Source organism: Anolis carolinensis, chromosome 2 (genome assembly GCF_035594765.1).
Source record: "Anolis carolinensis isolate JA03-04 chromosome 2, rAnoCar3.1.pri, whole genome shotgun sequence".
Classification (NCBI taxonomy): Eukaryota; Metazoa; Chordata; class Lepidosauria; order Squamata; family Dactyloidae; genus Anolis; species Anolis carolinensis.
Genome location: NC_085842.1, coordinates 73204343 through 73229499, shown reverse-complemented (window position 1 = coordinate 73229499; position 25157 = coordinate 73204343). Strand labels below are relative to the sequence as shown.

Below are 25157 nucleotides of genomic sequence, written 5' to 3'. Positions count from 1 at the left end.
CTAAGAAAAACTTGCATTTCTTATTTCCTCTGAGAAGTGAACAATGTTTCCATTTTCATTTCAAGCTGTAGCACAGCAGGCATACATTTTCTAGATGGGTTGAAAGTATAGGAAGATAGCTTTACTTTCTTTCTCAAACAAATCCACTCCAGATTTTTCTATCTTCCTTGCAGCAGCAGCAGCAGCTCATCTATGTCTTGTGTTTGTCAGGGATGGTAAACATGCAGCTCCTCATATAACAACAACAACAGCAGCAACAACAACAACTTTATTTATATCCCACTCCCTCTCCCTGCAGGGACTCACAACAGTATAAAATCACAGAATACATATGTTGCTGGACTGCAATTCCCAGCATTTTCCTCCTCTGGCTTGGCTAGAGCAGCCACGAATTACTCTTCCTGCCAACCTAATTTAACAGTTTTAATGCAACCTCTCTCCTTGAAGATCCATGTTTCCAAATACCTTCTTGTCCCTAGCTCCTGGTGAGTACAAATCTTGAAAGCTGATCACAAATTAGGAGGGAACTTCTGGAAGCTCACTTAGCTTTTGAATGTAAGAACTGTATTACTACAGAATGCCCAATACATCCAAGTTCTGCTTTAAAAACTTCCCAAGTCACCCTGTTAAATGGGCAGATTGCACTGTCAGTAAATTCTTTGTAATACAGTAGAGTTTCGCTTATCCAACGTAAACGGGCCGGCAGAACTTTGGATAAGCAGATATGTTGGATAATAAGGAGAGATTAAGGAAAAGCCTATTAAACATTAAATGAGGTTATGATTTTACAAATTAAGCACCAAAACATCATGTTATACAACAAATTTGACAGAAAAAGTAGTTCAATACACAGTAATGCTATGTAGTAATTACTGTAATTACAAATTTAGCACCAAAATATCACGATGTGTTGAAAACATTGACTACAAAAATGCATTGGATAATCCAGAACGTTGGATAAGCGAGTCTTGGATAAGTGAGACTCTACTGTATTTAATCTAAATCTGTCTTCTTGAAATTTGAACCCATGCATGATTTGCTCCTGAACTTGATACAATATGGAAAAAGCTGTTTATGTGACAATCCTTCAAATATTTAAAGATGACAGTATATTCACCTCTTAATAGTTTCTTCTCTGAGTACAAGTTAATTGAGAAGTGATGAAATTGCCAGCTTCGAATATTTGAAGGGCTGAAATTGCCCTTCAAATATTTAGTAATATTCACCTATACAAAAGACCAATAACTGATTTGGGATCAACATTGATGGGATATCCGGGTTATGAGGAAGTGAATCAAGTATTTATCCTTCAGTTTGAGAAAGTGAGATTTCATGCAACGTAAAGGATATTAACAGATTGGGCACAACATTGCCAGGAATGTAGCATCTAGACGAGTCTTTCAGATGTTCTGGATCACAACTTTCATAATTTCCAGTTGGCAAAATAAAAGGCCAACTGAAAATTATCGGTTGGTTAACAGCTTTTGAAGGTTGGGAGGGACACAACCAATCATTTTTAAATCCAGCAAGTAGGTTTTTTGTGTTAGTGTGATGGCACATCCGAGTAAGAGTAAGTCCTGAATTGCAGAGAGTATCGTCAGTATTCTTGCCAGCATTTTGACAGATAAAAACATGCTTTTTGACCATTTTATGGATAGATTTTTGAACATTGTTTCCAAACCTATATATTTCATTATATGTGCATGTATGTGTGTATCTCAGAGATAAATGCATGTGTACCATACAACTATATCATTTTACATGGTCCTGAGTGTATCCTACAGATTCTTGAGATGCATTATTGTATGAGGTATTTTCAAAGTACCCTGAGAAAAAAAATCAGCTTAATTATGTATTGACAATAAGTATTCAGATTGTCTTAGGGACTGCAGTTCAGTGGAAAAAATTAGACTCTAATTCAGTATCATTGCACTACAGTGAACATGCTGTCTTGGAAATCCTAGCAGTTATACTCAAAACTCCTTCTGTCTCCTTTCTTTGTGCCCTTTTTGTGCATACAAAACACCGTAGTAGAACATACAGCATGAATTTTTCAATTTGCAGTCAGGATTGCCTGTCAGTACTGCTTTTGATTTATAGGCATGAGGCTATGCAGAAGTGCAATTAGATTATTTAGATCAAAGTTTCTTAAACTCTGCGTTGTGACCTCATGTGGGGTCCCCTAACTGAATGTAGGTGTCGTGAAAAATGTGTATACCTTGCCATCTAATGGCTGTTTCAGATGTTTATATGAATCTGTTAGCAACAACATGCAGCAAATGCTTCAGCTGTACTTCCTAAAAAGTACATCCTGCCCTGTTTGGCTAGTTTTGCAAATGCCAGTTTTGTTTGAGGACTCCAGAAATGCATCCCTTCACATTTTCATTCTAAAAAGCTAAGTTGAGTTCATAAACCATACTCAATTGAAATTTTTAAAAAATCAGTAATCCGCCATTAAAGTTTGAAGCAGAATTTGCCAGCAACCTCTGCAGAAAGGGATGGGTTAATATTTATTTTGGGGGGAAGGAAAGGATATGAATAGCATGTATGTGAACAAACCATGATGGGAACAAGATGGAGGTGGGTCCATTTTGGGCACATGGCCCACTCTGCAACCTGAGACCTTTTAAGTTGGAGGTATAAATCCTTCAAACACCCTACTGTGTTTCCCTAATTGAGGAGAGAGCCAAGAGAGTATATTTTGCCACTTGAGGCTGTAAACCAAGCATGGCAGCATGGCATGAAAAATGTTGAAGATACTCTATATCCTGCATTATCAAATATTAAGCCAAGATTTAATTCTTTATGTAAAAATAAACAAGGACATCCATTTCATTAGCATGCAAATTTGCTTTAATCTTTAATAAATGATAACATTATATGCATACTAAAGAATTGTTTTAAAATAAATTTCTGTATCACACTTATTATCAGAAAATGTTTGATTTGTATACCTATATTATATACCTATACATCAGGGGCAGTATAAACTTTTCTCAGGAAAAAAAGATTGTGAGTAGAAAAAGTTTAAGAAGGTCTGATGTAGATTACTCAAGTAAGAGTCCAAACTTTGTGGAGTGCTCATTATTGGAAAACTATACCTGATAAATAGATAAACCAAGATCTTTCTCCACTTTTAAGACATTCTTTGGATGGTCTTCTAAGCCTGCTTTGTCTTCAACACTTGAAATAATTTGTTGCTAGCCACAAATTCAGCCATCACACTTGACACCCAAAATTTCAGTTAATTTATAATAATTGGAATACTATAAGTCCTGATGCAGATTCCTGGGAAACGTTCACTTTTCCCTCACCTTTTTGAAAATTGTTTAACTGTTCCTATTCTTTAACTAGCTGTTGATCTATAAAATGCTTGTCTTTTTATTCCATATTGGCTAAATTTTGATCTTTGGTAAGACATCATGTCAGCAGGTTTTTGAATTTCAAAATATGGTATGTTCACTATATCATCCCTACCCATGTGATTATTAATCTTCTTTAAGTATTAAGATAACAACAAGGTTTTCTTTGCAGAAGCCATGCAAATTTTCTTCTGCAAGTTAGTTCTGCTTTGTCATATCTACTAACACATTTCTTTTTAATATATGATATCAGCTTTTTACCCAGGAGATGGCGATGAAATGGAAACTGTTCTTTAGTAGAAAGAAACCATTTTAGTATTTCACTATTGAATATTTCTGATTATTATCCCACCTGTGATTCTGATTATTTACATTTTATTTCACAAGATGATTCAAAGAACGTAATAACACATTCTCAATGATGTTCCTATACATTTTTAGACAGCACAGCTCACTTGCTTATTTTTTTGACTGACATTGCTACTGGGATTCATAGTCTGAGCTTTTATTGAAACAGGGATATAAGATGGTACTACACTGTCTATATTTAGCATTTATTTATAGAGATCTGAGTCACTGACTAATAATGCAGCATCCCTGAAAGGGGGTAGGGGATAGCTAAATAGACGGCACACAAATCATTCTCCTCTCTCTGAGCCTATATTAATACCATGCCAAGGACACTTTGGGAAGCCTTACTAGATATATTTGCATGCATAATTATAATGACTCACTCATCTGTTCAGCAATTTCAAATCAAAACATGGCATTTCCTTATGCAACACATCAAATCCTAGTGCGTATGTAGAAATCATTCTGCCATCCTTTTGTCTGAGAAGAAAGGCAGTCCTGCTATGAAAGAGCTGAACATTATCAGCTAAATTGTATTTCCAGGAAGGACTAAATGTTTTGCTGGCTTTTAACTATGCTTTTCTGTTGATGGTGGAGGTGTATGGCTACACCCAGGTTGACTATATATGCATGCTACAATTAAGTCTTAAGATTGCACTGTTTTGATCTGACATCATATTTATTAGCAATAAAATAGCCACCTCACAACCTCTGAGGATGCCTGCCATAGATGTGGGCGAAACATCAGGAGATAATGCTTCTGGAACATGGCCACACAGCCCGAAAGACATACAACAACCCTATGCAATTATGATTTTATAAAATGTTGGCAATTTGGAACTCATACAAAATTTGCAGATGAAAGTTTTGCAGGGAAAACAGCATACAGAATATTTATTTCTGCACAGAAACTGAATTTCCTGTGCAGAAAGAGCATTTTCTTTGAAGGAATTAATATCAATAGCTTTTCAAAGAGAATGTTGTTTCCTGTGCAGAAAATGTCATTTTCTTTGCATTTTTGTGTGCAGAATAGCCTTCAAAAACTACATAGTTTTCAATAACTGAAAATTGCTGTAATTGTTCGTTGCTACATTTGAGAAGCAGTTTAGTGAATAATTACATCCTATGTTGTTTAAGATTTTATTGTTTTTCACATGAGGAAATACTCAGCAGTAGAGTTAAGCCCACTAGATTTTAAACTCCTTTCCAGTCCTGTGAAAAGAGGAGAGGATTAGAACAAAGAGCAGTGGGATGATAGACTGATAAACCAGAAAGGAATTTAAAATCTGATTACTGCTATTGGGAGGACATGAGAGTTAGAGAAGAGGACTGGATGATGAGATTGATGGGCCGAAAAAGGGTTTAAAATCTGTATGGTGTTGTGGAAGGAAAGGATTGGGAGGAAGAGATGTGGGATGAGGAAATTGAAGGCCTGCAAAAGAGTTTAAAAGATTTGACTGAGGGAATGGGAATGATGGGCTGGTGCTCCAGTCAACTAAAACTTGTGCGCCAACTGCGTCCGTTCATTGAGAAGCCAGATCTGGCAGCGGTGGTACATACCTTAACTACATCCCATCTGGATTACTGTAGCATGCTCTATGTGGGGCTGCCTCTGAAGAGTGCTTGGAAACTTCAGCTGGCCCAAAGAGCTGCAGCCAGGTTGCTAACTGGGGCTGGCTACAGGGAGTGGACAATCCCCTTGTTGCAGCAGCTCCACTGGCTGCCAGTCTGATTCCGGACACAATTCAAAGTGCTAGTTATGACCTTTAAATCCCTAGATGGTTCAGGTCCAGGCTATTTGGCTGACCACATTCCCTTGTACGAACCTACCAGGGCCCGAGAGCTTCAGGTGAGGACCTTCTCTCGGTCCCACCCCCATCTCAAGCTCGGTTAGTGGGAACGAGAGAGCAGGCCTTCTTGGTGGCTGCCTCTCGACTCTGGAGCTTCCTGCCCAGGGAAGCCGGGATAGCTCCCTCCCTGCTGTCCTTCTGGCAGCAGGCAAAAGCAGGCTTTCAGGCAGGCTTTTAAAGATGAAGGTTTTAAAGATCAAGTCAGGGGGTGTTGTGGTTTTTTAATGTGAATGTTTTAATGGTTTTTAACTAGGGATATTATTTTAACACTGTTTATATTTAACCCTACTCTAACAGTTACATATTTATCTTTTTTAAATTGTATGCTGTTGCTTTTATGTTAAGCCACTTTGCATCTCCTGCAGGAAATATAAAGTGGGGTATAAATATAATAAGAGCCCCCGGTGGCACAGTGTGTTAAAGCGCTGAGCTGCTGAACTTGCAGACCAAAAGGTGCCAGGTTCAAACCCCGGGAGCGGAATGAGCGCCTGCTGTTAGCTCCAACTCCTGCCAACCTAGCAGTTCGAAAACATGCAAATGTGAGTAGATCAATAAGTACCGCTCTGGCGGGAAGGTAACGGCGCTTCATGCAGTCATGCCAGCTACATGACCTTGGAGGTGTCTATGGACAACGCCGGCTCTTCATCTTAGAAATGGAGATGAGCACCAACCCCCAGAGTCGGTCACAACTGGACTTAACATAAGGGAAAACCTTTACCTTTACCTTTAGAAATATAATAATAATAATAATAATAATAATAGACAGCCATAGAGTACTATATCCTTTGTTATATACAATACAATTTAATATAAAGTATGGGTTCTATACTTCAAGGAAGTCTGTTTTCTGAGCCAAGCCAAATTTTGCATATGGTTTATTCTTATTGCTGTATTTTATTTATTATTTGCTTTGACTGTTTTCTTTCCTAATCATTAACCACAACCGGTTGCCTTGGCAGTGAGAAATATAAATTCTTAAAATAGCAAGTTTTAATGTATTGTAACAATATTTACTCTAAAAATAGATAAGTTATACATTGCAGGAAAGGATTTTAAATTAACTACTCCATTGATTTTAGTTAATTTAATTTTTTAAAGTCTGATATTTTAAATATATCTGCTAAGCATTTGTTAGAAACTGAAAGGACAGGCAAATCCTTTAATCAAAGGCAACTTTTGTCCACAAGGGGGCAGTCATTTCCTATGGAAAAGATTGCAATGTTTGCTCACATTTTCTCATGAGCTAAATGTAAACAAGTAGAAACAGCTAAGTGTTCCTTCTGCCTAGAGCATATAGAAATTTTTACATGATTTCCATCCTAAAATATTTGAAATAATGGCATTGACAGAAATAATCTGCATTAATATGAACATCTACCACAAAATATTATTTATTGGTCTTTACATAGCATTAGCTTCATGTCTAAATGATAAAAATACTAAAGTCAAGACTTAAATACTTGCAACTTGCATGGTTGCTCCAGACAAACTGAAACCAATTTGAACTTTGTGCTCTACTGTAAAATGTGCTCCATTTCTGTCACAGAATGTGTCACAGAAAGTCTGCTTTCAGTTCTGCTTCATATATTTGAAGGGAAGGCATTCAAGACAAAGCTGTCAAGTGAGATTGCCAATAATGTCTACCAATTAAGATGTGTCAAATTAAAATTAAAATATCATGTGAAATGCTGAAGAAAGCAGGTATAGGAAAGTGCATCAGACTAGCAAATTCACGTTACTCCCTCAGTTCCTTGATTCTGCTATATTTGATGTCTTCCTTATACTGTTTAACAGAGCTTGGAAACCAGCTGAATGTAACTAGTTATGCAGAAATTGAGAGCCAGTGTGGTGTGGCGCTTTGAGAATTGGACAATGACTCCAGAGACCAGGGTTCAAATCCCTTCTTAGGCATGGAAGACCACTGAGTGACTTTGGACAAGTCACATTTTCTTCGCCTCAGAGGAAGGCAACCCCCCTCTGAACAAATTGTACCAAGAAACCACTGTGAGAGATTCCCCTTGAAGGCTCTTGAAGGCTCACTATAATTGTCTATAAATGTCTTGAAGGCATGTATAACAATGCAGAAATTACCAAACTTCTTCAACCCAATGAAGATAACTAATTGATTGATTAATGCCACTCAGTCTTGAAGCTTGGAAATAACTAGGTAAGCTTAACTAGTTATGTGCTAATTTATTTCCATCTTTCTGGTAAATTTGCTGAATAACAACATGTATTTTTCAGCCCAGTTTAATAAATAAAGGGTTTGTCTCCCTATTCATTGTTGGAGGCAATATCTTAAGAACAGAAGGAAAAAGATGTTAGAAAATGAGGGACTGAATTAGAGATTTTTGGCCTCATCGTGCAAATATGAGATGTAGTCTTGGTCTTTGCAGAGCAGACATCCTAATCTAAGTGGGATATGGTAGCATTGAAAAATATTGCACATATATTTGGCACTCCAAAAATGATTACAAAGAATCAATTCATCTCGATTTATTTTCATGGATGTAATCTCTTACTGATGCACATCACTATTACAATGTATTTTAAGAAACTGATGGGTAATCTTCCTCTAGCTCAATTCACATTGACACAGAAATGAGTAAAGCTATTTCTGCACCAAATCAGAAAAAAGTTTGGGTGAATTCTTATCAAATGTTAATTCACTAATTTTGCCTTGATTCTAGAAACCCTAATGCATTAGTCGGGGGGGGGGGGGGGGGTTGCAAACCACTGATTTGCAAAAGAGTTGCTTTGGAGGATTGACTGGAAAACTGCTGTATGGAGACTAACCCTACTCCCTGAAGTAAAGTAGCAGGAAACAGCAGGCACATCCCTATTGCTTCCTTCTTTTTTCATTATAACACTTTAATAAACAAGAACAGGTTTGCATAGAACCAAAGTGTAGATAAACATTCATTATATGCCTCATCTGTATTCTTGTGAAACAAATGCCACCCACCATGAGTTGAGTCAAGTGAACTTTGATCAGTACACATTAGAAACAGATAAAATCCATTTATAATTTATTTTGTCACGGTCTATCAGAAAATGCTGCTAGAGCCACAGTTTCCACTTTGGGACTCAGAATGCTGCTTATTGAACTGTGCATCTTTTTGCCAAGTTAATGTTGTCAAAAATATTTCTGGGCTTTTTGTTTGTTCCTTTTTCATTACTGCTTGAATTCACCTAGTGTCTGCTCTTTCAAGCATACTCACAGTGGACAGCCACAATGAGGACAATCTTTGTAACGTGACATTAATCATCATAACAATGAATACATTTTAATCTGAGTTCGTACTATTTTCATAAGATTCAAGCACAGTCAGATTCAATAAACAAAACAAAAGCATAAAACACTTGAATTATTCTACACATCATACACACAATTCAACTAAATTCAACACAGAAACGCAATCATATTCCTGAGTGATGTTACTTCTTTAAACCCCTTTCAAAACATTATATGAATAATGTCCAGACTCCAATAAGACACGGGCCATAACAGGGTCTGTTGTAGATTTTCTAGATTTGTCCAAAGATAGTCTAACATAAGACATTAAACTGAGTTGTAATAAAGGCATGTGCTAATCATATCTAGAGTTAACCTGTTAGAGATGGACAGAGCTGGCCACAATCACCACCAGGTCATGCAGATATACATCTGAATCTATTAATCTATTTGAGAAAAAAATACAAGTATTTAGTTATACTAACCCAGGGGTTCTCAAACTTTTTAGCCAAGGAGCCCTTTTTGAAGGAAAAGTTTCTCATGGAGCCCCAAGAACCTTATAGGCACAGGGGCTGCATTGAATTTTAAAATTTGACAGATGGGCCAGGCCAGTGGCAGATGGATGGAAAATGTTTGTGTGAACAAACTGAAAAAACATGAACAAAATCCTATGCACACTGCACATATCTCATTTGTAGTGCAAAAAAGAAAGAATAATAAAATACAATATTTAAAAGAAGAACAATTTTAACCAACATAAACTTAACTGTTTTTCAGTGGAAGATCTCAGGGGCCATCCAGTCCAACTCGCTTCTGATATGCAAGAAAAGCACACTCAAAGCATCCCCAACAGATGACCACCTAGTAGTAACAACAACAACAACAACAACAACAACAACAAGAGTAACTCCATGGGCCATTGAGTCCCACCTCATTATGCCATTCAGGAAAAGCACAGTTAAAGCACTTCTCAACAGATGGATACCCAGCCTATGTAACAGTATACTACTACTACTACTGCTACTACTACTAATAGCAGAAACCCCACGGGTCACCGAGCCTCTATAATAATAATAATAATAATAATAATAATAATAATAATAATAATAATAATAGTCATCATCATCCCAGGCAACAGCAGGATTGAAGAGAAACAACTGGAAAAGCTGACACGATCCGAGCTGACATATTGAACTGCAAAGACTCTGGTGTCAGCGGGATGATGGGTAGCAGAGTGAAATCCAAAAATTCACCATCCCAGTCTTCACCTCCTCCAGACTGTCTCCTGTGTGGAAAAACAGCACTGGACAAAACACACTCCAGCAGACGAAGATTCGGTTGGAAATCCAACGGCAATCAATCTTTTATTTATATTTCTATATACAAACAGAGCAAATCAGTCCTTCCTCCATGAGTGCTAGCCGAAGCGACTCATGCACACACAGCACATTGCTCAACAGCTCACTCCGCTCTACACAGGAAACTCCTCTGCATTCGACAGGAACAAGAAAGAAAGTCCCGGTCAAAACAAACTTGACCCCATTGGTCCTGTGATACATCAATCATAGCAGACTCTCATTAACTCCATAACTGCTGAAATGCCTTGCCAAAAAAACCTAACACATAAGGCATTTATAATAACCCAAATTGATTTTAACATTTCACAATACACAATACCCTGTCAGGACCCAGGCTGCAGAACACCAATAACCATGAGCAGAGGCCAGACTCTATCTAATATCTTTATTAATGAAATATATAAAAACAATAAAAACAAGTGAAGAATATAGTTCAGAAGCAGACCTTTCAGATAAGGCCAAATATAGTCCAGAAAAGTATTGTCCAATATAAGATATTAGAGTTCAAAGTTATAATCCACTTGACCGAAACACACACTTTGCCAAGCAATAGTGTGGGGAAATGACAGAGTCTTTAAAGTCCAATGTAGCTTGACAACAAGGCTGGAAAATAAACTTGATTCTTGGCTAGATCAAAGACTTGAAACGAGGCAAACATGAAGCATGAAACAAGGTCCGTGACAAAACGTGAAACAAGGCAGGCTTGAAACTTGATCCGGGAAGCAAGGAACTGGGGTTACGAAGTCCACACACGATCTCTCTCCTCAAGCTGATCAATTGACTCCGCAAAGTATCCCTGGCGCTAAGCACCTATATTGGGTCTCGTTTTCCCGCCAACAGAACTCTTTCCCTAGAGAACGAGAAGCGAAACCCAACTCTGTCCAGATGTGTGACTCCTTAGAATTTCCCAAGGGAAGCAAGCCTAATCAGCTTGATTTCTGGCAACAATGCGTAAACTCCTCCGATGAGCCTCTCTGTTTCCCCTTTCCCGGGAATAAGATTCTTTTCTGGGAAACGGGGGGGAGTTCTGCCCAAGGTCTGTTTGGCTGAATTCTTGAGGACAAATATCAACATCCTGCAGGTGAGGAGACTCCGGCTCTGGCTGAACCAGCAAAAATCCCATGTTTTCCTCTTCGTCTGTCACAAAAGTACTAGGAACAGGACTACAAGGCCCATGAGTCATCACATACCCTGACATCTGGCACAAGCCAGTAAAGGTGATCCCAGTGGTGATCGGCACACTAGGTGCAGTGCTTAAAGATCTTGGCCTGCACTTAAACACAATCAGCGCTGACAAAATGGCTATCTGTCAGCTGCAAAAGGCCACCCTACTCGGATCTGCACACATTATTCACCGATACATCACACAGTCCTGGACACTTGGGAAGTGTCTGACATGTGATCCAATACAACAGCCAGCAGAATGATCTTGTTTGCTGTGTGCTAATCTTGTTGTGTATCAAATAATAATAATACAAGGGTTGAATGAAAAGTAATGCCTCCACCTTTGTTACTTGGGTTTGGATGGGAATATTTTAATAAATCAAATGCAGAAATAATCTTAGAATGTGCTCTTTAACTACCACTATTCACTTTTCCACATAATCACCAGACAATTGGATACATTTCTGCCAATGATGAACCAGTTTTCTGAAGCCGCCATGGAAGAAGTTGACACTCTGTTTCCACAAACAGCGTCTCACAGTATCCATCGTGCACAGATCTTCCACAAGCAAGCAAAGCAACGTGACCCACACATTCTTGTGAAATGCCGATTATGCTTGAAATTTTTCTCTGAGTGATATGATGATTGTCCTGAATCAATCTGTCAACCTTTTGCTTGTGAAACTTGGTGGTTGCTGTCACAGGACATCCAACTCTTTGTCACGCAAGTCAGATGTTCCCACCTCAACATCTTTAAAATTACTTGCCCAATGGCACATAGTACTCACATCAACACAATCACCATAAACAGCTTGCATTCTCTGATGAACCTCCTTTGGGGCAACACTTTCTGCTGTCAAGAATTCAATGACGGCACGTTGCTTAAGTTGCATTGACCGACCGCCTGCGCAGGGTTCCATACTTTGCACTTTAACGACACAACTGTTCAATGCTAAGGCTTCCCGCCAAATGGAACTGTAGAGGAGTCTACTGAACATGCCAGTACCTGCTGCATACCAGTACTGCCAGTACTCCTCTGTTGAGGAGTTATGAAGGTGGAGGCATTACTTTTCATTCAACCCTCGTAGTAGTAGTAGTAGTAGTAGTAGTAGTAGTAGTAGTAATAGCAGAAACCACAGGGGCCCTCCAGTCCAACCCCAATCTGCCATGCAAAGGAGGTCTTGCAGGCTATGGTGGTGGTGACAGTGGTGGGCTCTTCAGGTCATGAGGAGGTCTCTCATGGCTGAAAGGTATTTCCAGGCCATGCGGAGGCCTCTCCAGGTCGTGTGGTCACAGCAGAAGCCTCTCCAGGCCACACAAACTTCATATGCAGGGGGGCAAGGGGGGGCCATGGGTCCCCCGCAGAGTCCCTGAGTGTACTTCGAAGCACAATTTGAGAACAGCTGAACTAACCCAATGCAAAACTCCTCACACTATTAAAAAGCAAAAGCAAAACAAAAACAATAAATTTGTTCAGCGATCTTTTGTAGCTACTCCACTGAATGCAAAGATTTTGAGCCCAAGGGAAATCTGATAATCTTTTCAGTGAAGTACATTGAGGTTTCTCTGTTAATACTTCAGAAGAAAATTCAGAAGATAAATATGCAGACAATGCACTCTGCTCAAAAGAAGATGCAAGCAAATGGTCAGGGAAATATTTTAGTGATTTTGGATCACACCCAAAGCTACTCTTCCAGTAGCAGAGGGCAATGTCTGTTCATACATTTTCTCTCACATACCAACCTATAGGCCAAGACAAACATTTGCAAGAACCAAGTATCATTTAAAAAACTAATTTTCTTGTTCTTTTACATAACATATTCATGAACAAAATAAACATTTCTGCCAAAGTGGTAATAACCATCTCTGGCGTCATATAAATAATTACAGTTTAATGTGATCTATTTCTCACAAACTACAGAAAAAATGTTCAGTTTTCAGCCCACAGTACTTAAATGCAATCATGCACCTTTAAGGAATCAGCACTCTTTAACTTTTATAAGCAAACATCTAGAGATAGAGTATATTTATACCAGCAATTTGCATAAAAATTACAGATGTAGAAGCACAAACAGCTGATTACATAGGAGAATATGCAATCAACTACCATACTACCAGAGTGCAATATCCATTAGAAAGCCTCTCAAAACAAGAGAACCATTCAGCTTTACACTCAGAAATAAAATATAGTTGAACAAGCAAACCTCGAAGGAACAAGAGTCCTAAAGTATACAAACAGGATATAAAAAGAATGGTTAAAGGGGGTATCTAATCTGTGACTATACATGGATTAGCAAATTGCATTAAATGTATATTTTATTTATTGTATTTTATGCACAGCAGACTTTTCTTCATAATGGAAATCCTTAGAGCAGCCATTTATTGAGGTCCTTCCAGAAGTGGAAAGCCTGCTTCCTCTTGTACTGTAAGCAAATAAAGGACGGGAGTGATGACAGCTTACCCTGGCTACCTTTCCCTCTGGGATTCTCCAGTAAGGGATGCAAGAAAGGTAAACCATACATTCTTGCTACTGAGGTTGTGCTGATGAACAGATTACAGTCAGCAGGATTTTTGTTAGTACGAAAATATCTTGAATGGTGATTGATAAATTAGTGGTTTATTTATTTACATATATACGTCAAATGTATTCCTGGGCATTACTTCTTTAACAGAGAATTGTGTGCAAAAGGTAGAAATAAGAGAGAAAGAACAGGGATAAGTTTTTATGATTTAATAGGTTTCAGCAAACTTCCAATCCTTCCCTTTTGATAGACAGAGAACACCAACAGGAAAAGGGAGGACATAAAAGGACTGCAAAAGGGAAGTTCTTTGTCAGAGGAATTGTTCAATTAATAAAGTTATATTTATAAAGTATACAGGGGTGGGCCAAAAAAAGGTTCAATATTTAATAACTCCTTTATTATTTGTTTTTAATTCACAACATTATAACATCATATACAGTATATATAGAAAATGAATTTATATTATATGTGAGAAACAAAATCTCGGAAATGGCATCCAATAATTTTTGAAAAGACCCCTTTGTGACTTTTGGCTCACCCTGTATTTGTAGCATCATCCACTAAAGATGTGTGGAGAAATATTACTGGATTTAAAAAATACTTATCTCCTGCTATAAATTTATCCTAACTATGGGGTAAATAGAAGAGACTGGAACTGGAAGTAACTATTTTGGTTTCTTTAGCCAAGTTTGGAAGTTATGAATATCACAGCCAAGGCATTTGTTCTGCTTAACTAACCATTTAAAGCACTGAACACACACACGCACACACACACGCACACACACACACACACACATTCACTTACTAAAAGTGTAGCCATTCTTTCAACCTAAAATGGAATATAAGGCATCTTTTTAAAAGGGATGTAAGAGTTGATGTGGTCTTGAAGAAATGTTTATGAAATGCAGAATTTTTCTAGTGAGAATTATCTGTATACAACATATGTAACATTTCATTTCATAACATGTAAGAATGCCCAAGGCCTTTGCTTCCTGGGAGAATTAAATCTAGTGCTGATGTTATATACAGTCTGTTATGTCAAGATACACTAAACATGCCTTGTAGGCAACCAAGCTGCCCTTTCCATCTCTACCATTTTATGACTGAAATCTTCTGGACTAGATTAACTGCAGTGTCTTCTTAAGTCACGTGTACGAAACACTGGTAATTGAGTTTGAAATAAACTATGATCTGAAATTAACTTCAAATTGTTTTCAAAACCTAGTTTGTATTTTAATAACCATAGCTTCAAAGTTCATCACAGTCCTAAACTATTATCAGTTAAGTCAATAAGACTTCAATGGCTACATATTAAGAGGACAGGAGAGAAGGAGTAATGCCTCTGGGCACAAAGCCTATGCAGATATCTAAATAATACATAGATATGTATGTCCAAACCAGACCTTGCTTCAATCACTTTATAATGGAAAATCTGTCAGTTAAAAATAAATCCTGTTAATCAGCTTTATAAAAAGTCACAATATGCTTACGACTTATATAGGGAGGAGCCCCGGGTGGCGCAATGGGTTAAACCCTTGTGCTGGCAGGACTGCTGACTGAAAGATTGGTGGTTCAAATCCAGGGAGTGGGGTGAGCTCCTGTCTGTCAGCTTCAGCTTATCATGCAGGGACATGATGGTAAAACATCTGGGTGTCCCTGGGCAATGTCCTTGCAGACGGCCAATTCTCTCACACCAGAAGCAACTTACAGTTTCTCAAGTTGCTCCTGACACAGAAAAAAAAACTTATTTAGGAAAGTATTCCAAAGACTTTATGCTCTTCTAACATAGTTACACATTCATTAATACAAAACTGTTGCAGAAATTCAAAGGGATTTGGAGATAGAACATCTTTTTGATCTCATTAATGGCCTTTGGCATTTTTTGCCTTTAACCCCTGCCAGTAGCCATTTTTATAAAATTAATATTATTCCTATAAGCCTGCTTATAGCAATGCACAGAACAGATCTGCTCACAACAGGGTCAGGGTGCTAGTATTTTAAATAAGTACAAGAGAAAATATTTAGATACAATTGATCACCAATGGGTTTTAAGAAATTAGAAATTTAAGAACTCTGCTCAAGCAATAAGACTGTCCTCTTCTTCTCTGTTTTGCCCACAGAAACCACCTTTGAGACTTGAGGAACCACCCTGAATGATAAGGAATAAAGCAACAAGATTGAATTAGAATGCCTTGCAAGAGTGTCTCTGTGTAATACTAATAAATATTTCAAACTGATCTCACTCCTCCATTTCCAATTATCTTAATTATGTTATTTGAAAAAGAAATTAAAACAGTAACTATCCTGGTATATAAGAAGAAATAATTACTCCAAATTCTACAATTGATTGATGACATTTTTGCTATAATGTGCCTCAAATAACTTCTGACTTAAAAATGATACAATAGTTAACCTGTGATGGGATTTTCATGGGAATATTTTTTTGTGGGAGGGCGCTGCCATTGCTTTCCTCTAAAGCTGAGAGGGAGAGTGACTTGCTCAAAGTGGCCACTAGATTTCTCTGTCTAAGTAGGAATCTGAACCCACTCCCAAAGTTCTTGTTCAATACTAAACAAAACAAGTGACTGCATTACTTCTTAAGGAAAAACTTAAGGAAGGAGCTGTACTTTTCAGTTGTGTTTGTACTGAATGCTGAAGAAGGGAACTTTGTTTACCAGAAGTAAGAACTGCAGCATGATCACTTTTAATCATTAAAATTTGAATGTATGGTTTCAAGATGAATAAAAAAATAAAATCTTGATGGCATCTTATATTATTTGTTTATAGGTTTTTTTTTACTGTCATTTAGGGCTTTGAGTTTATCTATAACAACTGCTTAGCAGCATATTTTCCACAAGCAGTTCCTACACTTGTGCTTTGTAGGATGCAGAAGACCTTTGGGAGGAAGTATAATTGATGGTTTCAGTATAGACTAAGTTGTATTGTGATGTTAAAACATTATTTACATTTTCATTCTGTTTAAACCATTATGATTGCGCTGCAGTGCTCAGTTATAATTGGTCCCACAGAACACAAGAACAAAACATGAGCAATGCATATCTTTCTTAAATCAAAATCCTTTCCATTGTAAGAATGCCTGTTCTCAAATCATTGCCATAAAAAATACAGAGTTGGATACAGCAGGAGAATCCCACCGGAGGGAAGGACAACTTTGTCAATTCCTACTTCCCTTGCTGCCTACTAAGGATGCTATATTGCAGAGTTAATCCAGTTTGACACCGCTTTAACTGCCATGGCTAAATGCTATGGAATCCTGGGATCTGTATTTGGCACCAGCAGTCTTTGGAAGAAAAACTAAAGACCTTGTGAAATTGTAACTCCAATGATTCCATAGCATTAAGCCATGGCAGTCAAAGTGGTCTCAGGCTGGATTCATTTTCCAGTGCAGATGCACTCATAGTCTCCATTACAAATCGACTGGAGCAGCATGGAGGATAGTGGTGGGAGCTAGCACTGTAGAAAGGGCAGAACCAGTCTATCATAGAATCATAGAATAGTAGAGTTGGAAGAGACTTCATGGGCCATCCAGTCCAACCCCCTGCCAAGAAGCAGGAAATTGCATTCAAAGCACCCCTGACAGATGGCCATCCAGCCTCTGCTTAAAAGCCTCCAAAGAAGGAGCCTCCACCACAGTCCGGGGGAGAGAATTCCACTGTCGAACAGCCCTCACAGTGAGGAAGTTCTTCCTGATGTTCAGGTGGAATCTCCTTTCCTGTAGTTTGAAGCCATTGTTCTGCGTTCTAGTCTGCAGGGCAGCAGAAAACAAGCTTGCTCCCTCCTCCCTATGACTTCCCTTCAAGTATTTGTACATGGCTATTATGTCTCCTCTCAGCCTTCTCTTCTGCAGGCTAAACATGCCTAGTTCTTTAAGCCGCTCCTCATAGGGCTTGTTCTCCAGACCCTTAATCATTTTAGTCGCCCTCCTCTGGACGCTTTTCAGCTTGTCAACATCTCCCTTCAACTGTGGTGCCAAGAATTGGGCACAGTATTCCAGGTGTGGTCTGACCAAAGCAGAATAGAGGGAGAGCATGACTTCCCTAGATCTAGACGCTATACCCCTATTTATGCAGGCCAGAATCCCGTTGGCTTTTTAAGCAGCTGCATCACATTGTAGGCTCATATTTAACTTGTTGTCCACGAGGACTCAAAGATTTTTTTCGCACATACTGCTGTCGAGCCAGGTGTCCCCCATTCTGTATCTTCGCATTCCATTTTTTCTGCCGAAGTGAAGTATTTTGCATTTCTCCCTGTTGAACTTCATTTTGTTAGTTTCGGCCCATCTCTCTAGTCTGTTAAGATCGTTTTGAATTCTGCTCCTGTCTTCTGGAGTGTTAGCTATCCCTCCCAGTTTGGTGTCGTCTGCAACCTTGATGATCGTGCCTTCTAACCCTTCGTCTAAATCATTAATAAAGATGTTGAACAGAACCAGGCCCAGGAAGGAACCCTGCGGCACTCCACTCGTGACTTCTTTCCAAGATGAAGACAAAGCATTGATGAGCATCCTTTGGGTTCGTTCGCTTAGCCAATTACAGATCCACCTAACTATATATGTCCCCTTCCTTTCCTGGGAGTAGAAATATTCCAAGTGAAACTCATTTAGTGGATCTAAGGAAGATAGCCCTTCCAAAAAGGTGCTTCACCCTCCTCTTCCCAACATTTAGTAATGCAGTGCTTTGAAAGGATTCATTCTGCTGCTGTTTTTACTCAACCAGCATCAGTCGACCCTCCTTTCAGCACCAAGACAACTGGCCTCATAACTTCCTAAAATATGTACAATACTTTGATAGGCCATATTTTCTTATTGTAGGTACCAACAATTAATTAATTTGCCTTCCTGCAGGCAAAATGAACTTACCATTTTGTTTTCAATGCTCTGCTATCTGTCATGGAAACTGTTCTGTTTTTTTTTCCATATTATGGTTTTTGTTGCATTTTCCCCAACTATGTATATATAGTTTAAGGAATGGTAGTAGAGAAATATAGTGACTGAATAAAAAAACCTGATCCAGCCTGTTTGTTGGGAAGCAACTTATTTAATGTTTTTAAGTATCTTACGGAAAATACTTTGTATTTTTTTACAGTCTTCATGTGCAAAAACAACCACATAATAGAACCATTACAGCTTATACGACTTGTAAAATAAAATGCAATTGAATCTATAAGACGAAAGGCATATAATGGAGCCTTGAGTGTTTAAACCTTTCCAATTTGCTCATCAGTGTGGTGACATTAAGCAGCACAAACCTCCTATAGAGAAATTCAATCTGAGATTTATTTTTAAAAAGCAATCCATCTACCAACAGATGGCAGTGATCATTCACACTTGTTTTTCCATGTTGTTGTATCAAAGGCATTCTCTATAGAAGAGCAGTCACCCCACATACAAATTCTTTTTCAACCTCTTATTAAATACAAGGCACCTCATTCTGAAAGACGAACAGTCTGGAACATCTTAGAATAATCCTTCTGGTTTCTTAGATCACAATTTCTATGTCACATTCAAACCAAGAGTATTGCAATAAATCAGAAATAGCAAAACATGATTAAACAACGGTTTGTAATTCTAAACTGCAGATAATGTTTACTTTGGCCTTCACAGAGAAACTGACATTTAGTCAACTAGAGAAGTCTTCTCTGTAAGCAGCAGCATGGGAAGAAGAGGGGGAAAGGAATGGTTGGAGCTTACCGCTTGTTCCATTCTGATAAATCTGGTATATTATGAAAGCCAAAGGAGGGAAAGAGGATTTATAGGATTTACTAAAAGACCATTGAGCTCATCTGCACTGTTAAGAAGGGGGTTATATTTGCAATTGTGTACTGATTAATCATTTCAAATGCAAAGTAGTATGCAAAGAACAGCATAGATCACTGACATTTATATCAATGTATAATGATTACTGCTGTAGAGATATCATTTATATCGATTAATTAATCATGAGCCTTTTTTATACCAGAAAATGATTACAGAAACCAACTGTTATTGTTACTAAATAATTACCTGGGACATTTTTTTCATGTCAGGAGTGACTTGAGAAACTGCAAATCGCTTCTGGTGTGAGATAATTAGCTATCTACAAGAACATTATCCAGGAGACACCCGGATGTTTGATGTTTCACTGTCCTTGTGGGAGGCTACTCTCAAGTCCCCGCATGGGGAGCTGGAGCTCACAGAGGGAGCTCACCTGCTCTCCCCTGATTTGAATCACCGACCTGTCGGTCAGCAGTCCTGCCAGCACAAGGGTTCAACCCATTGTGCCACCGGGGTAATACAGGGATATATTAAAAATACAGGGATATATTTAAAATCTTTAGTTTATTATATTATAAATTAATATGAGGATGACTGCAAATTAAAACATTACATATAATTTAGATCCTGGGACTGAAATTATGTGTTTTTATCTCTTTTTTCTTTTCCAGTCTATGACTACTCTCAGTATCCTGTGAGATCATTACTACCATAAGAATTCACAATAAAATGTGAATAGTCCACAGATCACTCCCTAAGTGTTTTCTTGTGCAATCCCACACATATTTAGGGAGCATATCTGCTGTTTATTATGATGACAGTCTAAGCAGCCTATCCACACATTAGTTTGCTGCATTTAACTGTGGATGTTTGCCTTATATTGCAATCCCAAGTATAGCTACTTGCAATTAAGTATCATTAAAAGTAAATTGGACACAGAATAAACATTGCTAGGAACCTAATACAAATTTCACATTATCTAGTCTCTTTACAAACTGCTATGATTATCTAGTTATTAAAACCCAGGAAAAATAAAACATGCAAAACATCCATTGTTTTCAACTGGAGTTGTCAATGTAGAAACAGTACTCATATGCATATGGATAGAGCTGCTTGAAACCTTGATATGTCCAAGAGTAGCCAAAGAGCCTGGCAATTGCTGAGACGCCTGGATAGTGACCCTCTGATCAACTATACACACGCAAACGTAACACCAGACCAGATAGCACACCAGCTAATTCAGAATGGGAAAACCAACCACAGTAGAATAAAGATGAAAATCAACAGGGTGCCAGAACTTGAAACACATCAGTTGTCTTCTCCTCTAAACCTGACAGAACTCAGAGAAGCGATCAAGCGATGTAAAACTGGTAAAGCACCTAGACTAGATGACTTAATGATGGAGCAAATCAAACATTTGGGGCCCAAAGCTGAAAACTGGCTTTTGAAATTCTACAATCAATGCTTGGCACACAAACAGATTCCCAGAGTATGGAGGAAAACTAAGATCATTGCCATTTTAAAACCTGGTAAAGTTGCCTCCAATGCCAGGAACTACCGACCAATCTCTCTTATGTCATCTATATAAAGTATATGAGAGGATGCTATTAAATCAATTAGGACCTGTCATTGAACCTAAGCTTATTGCACACCAAGCAGGTTTCAGACCAGGGAAAAACTGTACAGGTTAAATTCTTCATCTGACTGAGTATATTGAGGAAGGCTATGAGAAAGGCTGCATTACGGGAACAGTTTTTGTGGACCTTACAGCAATCTATGACACAGTGCAACATAGAAAAATGCTGCATAAAGTCTACCATATCACCTGGGACTTTGATTTTACAAAAACTGTCCAGACCCTCCTGGAAAACCGCAGCTTCTATGTGGAATTTCAGGGCAGGAAAAGTAGATGGAGGAGGCAAGGGAATGGTTTACCCCAAGGAGCGTTCTTACACCAACCTTGTTTAACATCTTCACAAATGATCAGATACATAGAACGAAAAAAACATTACAAAGGAAATTTGAGTTGAAACCAGAATACTTTCTGTTAGGACTCACAGATTTTCAAATGGATTTAAATACAAACAAGTTGTTTGTCTACTTTACGACTGCTGCTAGGATATGCCTAGCCCAACTATGGAAAAGAAATCCCCTCCACCAAAAAATGGATATTAAGAATCCTAGATATGGTGGCACAGTGTGTTAAAGCGCTGAGCTGCTGAACTTGCAGACCGAAACGTGCCAGGTTCAAATCCCGGGAGCAGAATGAGTGCCCGCTGTTAGCCCCAGCTCCTGCCAACCTAGCAGTTCAAAAACATGCAAATGTGAGTAGATCAATAGGTACCACTCCGGCAGGAAGGTAACGGCGCTCCATGCAGTCATGCTGGCCACATGACCTTGGAGGTGTCTATGGACAACGCCAGCTCTTCAACTTAGAAATGGAGATGAGCACCAACCCCCAGAGTTGGTCACGACTGGACTTAACGTCAGGGGAAACCTTTATCTTTACTAGATATTAGGAATATGGACTCACTGAAACAAATGTTGGTGCAGAATAGACCACACGGACAATTGACAGATTGGAACAAATTAAGACTTTACTTGAAGAATGAGAAAATAGAACTTTATTAAAGATGGACTCAAAACAACCCTCGGACAGATAGATTACAAAGTCCAATGTTGACAAATGAAAGAGATTAGGAAAACATGATCTGCAACCCAGGAAATCTGGAAGTACGATTTATCTATTATTTAATTCTTTTGTTGTTGTTGTTGTTGTTCCCCCTCTTCCCAACCTCCCTCCCTTACAGTCTCTCTTCCCCTTCCCCCAAGGACACATTATTACCTATCCTTATTCCAACTATTTCTTTCTATAAATTGTTCTACCACTTTTATTGTAACTTCAAAACCAAAAATAATTCTTTTTTTAAAAAAAGAATGATCAGCCACAACCACCACTCACCAAGAGCCATATGCTGATGACCTTGGCCTAACAACACAAGCGAAAGATTTTGAAACAGTTGAAAGCCAACTCACTAATGCCTTGAAAGATCTCTCTAGCTACTACAAAGATAACCACCTGAAACCTAACCCTGCCAAGACACAAGTGTGTGCTTTCCACCTATGTAACCATGAAGCCAACAGGAAACTGAAAGTTACTTGGGAAGGTCAAGAGTTTGAACACTGTTTCCATCCGAAATATCTTGATGTCACCTTAAATTGAACACTAACATATGGGAAACACTGCATGAACACCAAGCACAAAGTAGCTGCACGAAATAACATCCTGAGGAAACTTACTGGCAGTGCATGGGGTGCAGACCCACAATTAATAAGAACATCAGCCCTGGCCTTGTCTTTCTCAACTGCTGAATACACCTGTCCTGTTTGGCACAAGTCTGTCCATGCGAAGCAGGTGGACATAGCACTGAACGAAACATGTAGAACAGGATGCCTTAAACCTACACCTGTTGATGAACTCTATAAGCTAGCTGGCATTGCCCCCCCCCCCAATGTGTGCCGGGAAGTTGCTGCTAACTGTGAGAGAAATAAGGTCGAACATTGTGAAAGCCACCCACTGCATGACTATCAGTCTCCTCCCAGTAGACTCAGGTCAAGGAGGAGCTTCATGAGAACCACCACTCCTCTGAATGTTCCTCCAGCAACAGCAAGAGTGTCCCTCTGGGCAGCTAAACCAGGCAATCCCAACTGGATGGTCGTCCATGAGGGTCTTCCTCCAGGGGCAAACCAAGAATGGGTAACTTGGAAGTCCCTGGACAGACTCAGAAGCAGAGTGGGCAGATGAAAAGACAACCTGGCAAGATGGCACTACCTGGAGAAATCTTCCACCTTGTGTGACTGTGGAGCAGAACAAACAACTCCTCATATGTATGCCTGCCCACAATGCCTTGCCTCATGCACGGAGGAGGAATTGTTTAAGGCTACAGACAATGCGATTGCTGTTGCCCACTTTTGGTCTAAAACTATTTAGCTGTTTGTGATTCCTTTATTTTATCACTTTTAAACTTATTTATTATGACACAAAATAAAATAAATGTCATTTCTTTTTTTAAAAAAAATCATTTATGAATGTTAAGAAACAGGATAAAAGATTCCTTTGGAATTTGAATTTATTACAGAGTTGGTTGAGTTGCGTGAAATACAGGCAATGTATGTTTCAAGGACAGCAACAAATGTCACATGAGATGTTTCATAAGCCAAGAGAGTATCACAAGCAAGTCTTGTTTTGGCTGAAAAAGCTGACCATGAGCTTTATGAGAATGTGCTGTGTAAGCCTTTGCTACTGCTTTCCTTCATAGAATCATAGAATCATAGAATAGTAGAGTTGGAAGAGACCTCAAGGGCCATCTAGTCCAACCCCCCGCTAAGAAGCAGGAAATCGCATTCAAAGCACCCCCGACAGATGGCCATCCAGCCTCTGCTTAAAAGCCTCCAAAGAAGGAGCCTCCACCACGGCCCGGGGTAGAGAGTTCCACTGCCGAACAGCCCTCACAGTGAGGAAGTTCTTCCTGATGTTCAGGTGGAATCTCCTTTCCTGTAGTTTGAAGCCATTGTTCCGTGTCCTAGTCTGCAGGGCAGCAGAAAATAAGCTTGCTCCCTCCTCCCTATGACTTCCCCTCACATATTTGTACATGGCTATCATGTCTCCTCTCAGCCTTCTCTTCTGCAGGCTAAACATGCCCAGCTCTTTAAGCCTCTCCTCATAGGGCTTGTTCTCCAGACCCTTAATCATTTTAGTTGCCCTCCTCTGGACGCTTTCCAGCTTGTCAGCATCTCCCTTCATCTGCGGTGCCCAAAACTGGACACAGTATTCCAGGTGTGGTCTGACCAAGGCAGAATAGAGGGGGAGCATGACTTCCCTGGATCTAGACGTTATTCCCCTATTGATGCAGGCCAAAATCCCATTGGCTTTTTTAGCTGCCGCATCACATTGTAGGCTCATGTTTAACTTGTTGTCCACGAGGACTCCAAGATCTTTTTCGCACACACTGCTGTCAAGCCAGGCGTCCCCCATTCTGTATCTTTGATTTCCATTTTTTCTGCCGAAGTGAAGTATCTTGCATTTGTCCCTGTTGAACTTCATTTTGTTAGTTTCGGCCCATCTCTCTAGTCTGTCAAGATCGTTTTGAATTCTGCTCCTGTCTTCTGGAGTGTTAGCTATCCCTCCGAGTTTGGTGTCATCTGCAAACTTGATGATCGTGCCTTCTAACCCTTCGTCTAAGTCGTTAATAAAGATGTTGAACAGAACCGGGCCCAGGACGGAGCCCTGCGGCACTCCACTTGTCACTTCTTTCCATGATGAAGACGACGCATTGGTGAGCACCCTTTGGGTTCGTTCGCTTAGCCAATTACAGATCCACCTAACCGTAGTTTTGTCTAGCCCACATTTTACTAGTTTGTTTGCCAGAAGGTCGTGGGGGACTTTGTCGAAGGCCTTACTGAAATCTAGATATGCTACATCCACGGCATTCCCTGTATCGACCCAACTCGTAACTCTATCGAAAAAAGAGATCAGATTAGTCTG

The 25157-nt window shown here is 39.1% G+C and overlaps 1 protein-coding gene and 1 long non-coding RNA gene across 9 annotated transcripts in view; one reads left to right on the top strand and one right to left on the bottom strand.

Annotated features, from left to right (window-relative positions):
• iqsec1 (IQ motif and Sec7 domain ArfGEF 1) overlaps positions 1 to 25157 on the bottom strand; it is a 453315-nt gene that overhangs the window by 277651 nt on the left and 150507 nt on the right. The gene's annotated exons all lie outside the window — the stretch shown is intronic.
• LOC103277944 (uncharacterized) lies at positions 313 to 16601 on the top strand. 2 transcript variants are annotated; one of them, XR_001730006.2, is made up of 3 exons: positions 313 to 485; positions 13664 to 13829; positions 15963 to 16601. It is a non-coding gene; the product is annotated as an uncharacterized LOC103277944 (long non-coding RNA). The 2 variants fall into 2 exon arrangements; XR_505773.3 differs by having other exon boundaries at positions 13661 to 13829.